This window comes from Arachis stenosperma, chromosome 1 (assembly GCF_014773155.1).
Source record: "Arachis stenosperma cultivar V10309 chromosome 1, arast.V10309.gnm1.PFL2, whole genome shotgun sequence".
Taxonomy (NCBI): domain Eukaryota; kingdom Viridiplantae; phylum Streptophyta; class Magnoliopsida; order Fabales; family Fabaceae; genus Arachis; species Arachis stenosperma.
This window is the reverse complement of record NC_080377.1, coordinates 87,860,038-87,863,310: the sequence shown is the minus strand read 5'-3', so window position 1 is coordinate 87,863,310 and position 3,273 is coordinate 87,860,038. Positions and strand designations below refer to the sequence as shown.

Genomic DNA, 3,273 nt, shown 5'->3' with positions numbered 1-3,273 from the left:
AATGCAACAGAATTGCAAGTTCCATGGACTTCCAATGGAAGATCCTCATCAGTTCTTAGCTGAATTCTTGCAAATCTGTGACACAGTCAAGACTATGGGGTAGACCCTGAGGTCTATAGACTGATGCTATTCCCTTTTGCTGTAAGAGACAGAGCTAGAATATGGTTGGATTCTCAACCTAAAGAAAGTCTGGACTCTTGGGAAAAGCTAGTCAATGCCTTCTTGGCAAAGTTCTTTCCACCACAAAGATGGAGTAAGCTTAGAGTGGAAGTCCAAACCTTCAGACAGAAGGATGGAGAATCCCTCTATGAAGCTTGGGAAAGATACAAACAATTAATCAGAAGATGTCCTTCAGACATGCTTTCTGAATGGAGCATCATAGGTATTTTCTATGATGGTCTCTCTGAACTATCCAAGATGTCTTTGGATAGCTCTGCTGGAGGATCTCTTCATCTGAAGAAGACGCCTGCAGAAGCTCAAGAATTGATTGAAATGGTTGCAAATAACCAATTCATGTACACTTCTGAAAGGAATCCTGTGAACAATGGGACTAGTCAGAAGAAAGGAGTTCTTGAGATTGACACTCTGAACGCCATACTGGCTCAGAACAAGATATTGACTCAACAAGTCAACTTGATCTCTCAAAGTCTGTCTGGAATGCAAAATGCACCTGGCAGTACTAAGGAAGCTTCATCTGAGGAAGAAGCTTATGATCCTGAGAACCCTTCCATGGAAGAGGTGAATTACCTAGGAGAACCCTATGGAAACACCTATAATTCTTCATGGAGAAATCACCCAAATCTCTCATGGAAGAATCAAGAGAGACCTCAACAAGGTTTCAATAACAATAATGGTGGAAGAAACAGGTTTAGCAATGGCAAGCCTTTTCCATCATCTTCTCAGCAACAGACAGAGAGTTCTAAGCAGAATACTTCTGACTTAGCAACAATGGTCTCTGATCTAATAAAGACCACTCAAAGTTTCATGAATGAAACAAGGTCCTCCATTAGAAATTTGGAAGGACAAGTGGGACAGCTGAGCAAGAAAATTACTGAACTCCCTCCTAGTACTCTCCCAAGTAATACAGAAGAAAATCCAAAAGGAGAGTGCAAAGCCATAGACATGGCCAAATATGGAGAGGAAAGAGAGGAGGAGGACGCCACTGAGGAAGACCTCAGTGGGCGTGTACCAATCTCCTCTGAGTTCCTCAATGAGGAACAATGGGAATCTAAGGCTCAAAATGAGACCATAGAGATTCCATTGGACTTACTTCTGCCTTTCATGAGCTCTGATGAGTATTCTTCCTCTGAAGAGGATGAGTATGTCACTGAAGAGCAAGTTGCTAAATACCTTGGAGCAATCATGAAGCTAAATGACAAGTTATTTGGAAATGAGACTTGGGAGGATGAACCACCTTTGCTCACCAAAGAACTGGATGACTTGTCTAGGCAGAAACTGCCTCAAAAGAGGCAAGATCCTGGGAAGTTTTCTATACCTTGTACCATAGGCACCATGACCTTCAAGAAGGCCTTGTGTGACTTAGGGTCAAGTGTAAACCTCATGCCCCTCTCTATAATGGAGAAATTAGGGATCTTTGAGGTGCAAGCTGCAAGAATCTCATTAGAGATGGCAGACAATTCAAGAAAACAAGCTCATGGACTTGTAGAGAATGTTTTGGTGAAGATTGAAGACCATTACATCCCTACTGATTTCATAGTCCTAGAGACTGGGAAGTGCATGGATGAATCCATCATCCTTGGCAGACCCTTCCTAGCCACAGCAAAGGCTGTGATTGATGTTGATAGAGGAGAGTTAATCATTCAAGTGAATGAAGAATCCTTGGTGTTTAAGGCCCAAGGACATCCCTCTATCATCATGGAGAGGAAGCATGAAGAGCTTCTCTCAAAACAGAGCCAAGCAGAGCCCCCACAGTCAAACTCTAAGTTTGGTGTTGGGAGGCCACAACCAAACTCTAAGTTTGGTGTTGAACCCCCACATTCAAACTCTAAGTTTGGTGTTGGGAGGTTCCCACACGGCTCTGAGTATTTCTGAGGCTCCATGAGAGTCCTCTGTCAAGCTAATGACATTAAAGAAGCGCTTGTTGGGAGGCAACCCAATGTTTTATAGTTAACTATTTTCTTTTGTTATTTTATCTTTTTTGTAGGTTGATGATCATAAGAAGTCACAAAAACAATGAAAAAAGCAAAAACAAAATGAAAAACAGGAAGAAAAACAGCACACCCTGGAGGAGAAGAAGCTGGCGTTCAAACGCCAGTAATGCTAGCTGTTGGGCGTTTAACGCCCAGTCTGGCACCATTCTGGGCGTTTAACGCCAGAAAGGGGCACCAGACTGGCGTTAAACGCCAGTAAAGGGCACCAGCCCGGCGTTTAACGCCAGAAATAGCTCAAAACGTGATTTTGAGCAACATTTGGTGCAGGGATGACTTTTCCTTGACACCACAGGATCTGTGGACCCCACAAGACCCACCATCACTCTCTCTCTCTCCCCCCATCACCTTTCAATACCACTTCATAAAACCCCACCAACTCACCCTTCAAATTCAAACCACTTTCCCTCCCAAACCCACCCATAATGGCCGAACCTTTACCCCCCTCTCTCCTATAAATACCCTTCTTCAACTCTTCATTTTCACACAACCTAACACCCTTCTTACCCTTCTTGGCCGAACACACCACCTTCTCCCTCTTCCTCATTTCTTCTTCTTCTCTCTTCTTTCTTTTTGCTCGAGGACGAGCAAACATTTTAAGTTTGGTGTGGAAAAGCGTTGCTTTTTTTCGTTTTTCCATAACCATTTATGGCATCCAAGGCCGGAGAAACCTCTAGAAAGAGGAAAGGGAAGGCAAAAGCTTCCACCTCCGAGTCATGGGAGATGGATAGATTCCTCTCACGGGTGCATCAAGTCCACTTCTATGAAGTTGTGGCCTTGAAGAAGGTGATCCCGAAGTCCCCTTTTCACTCAAAAAGGGTGAATATCCGGAGATCCGCCATGAGATCCGAAGAAGAGGTTGGGAAGTACTCACCAACCCCATTCAACAAGTCGGAATCTTGATGGTTCAAGAGTTCTATGCAATGCATGGATCACCAAGAACCATGACCAAAGTGTGAACCCGAATCCAAAGAATTATCTCACTATGTTCGGGGGAAATACTTGGATTTTAGTCCGAGAGTGTGAGGGTGGCGTTCAACTTGCCTATGATCAAGGAGATGAGCATCCTTACACTAGAAGGGTCAACTTTGATCAAAGGTTGGAC

The 3,273-nt window shown here is 43.8% G+C and overlaps 1 non-coding gene across 1 annotated transcript; it reads right to left on the bottom strand.

Moving 5' to 3' along the window:
* Positions 1–255: 255 nt before the first annotated feature.
* On the bottom strand, positions 256–363 carry LOC130951399 (small nucleolar RNA R71). Its single transcript, XR_009073958.1, has one exon. It is a non-coding gene; the product is annotated as a small nucleolar RNA R71 (small nucleolar RNA).
* Between the last annotated feature and the right edge of the window lie 2,910 nt (positions 364–3,273).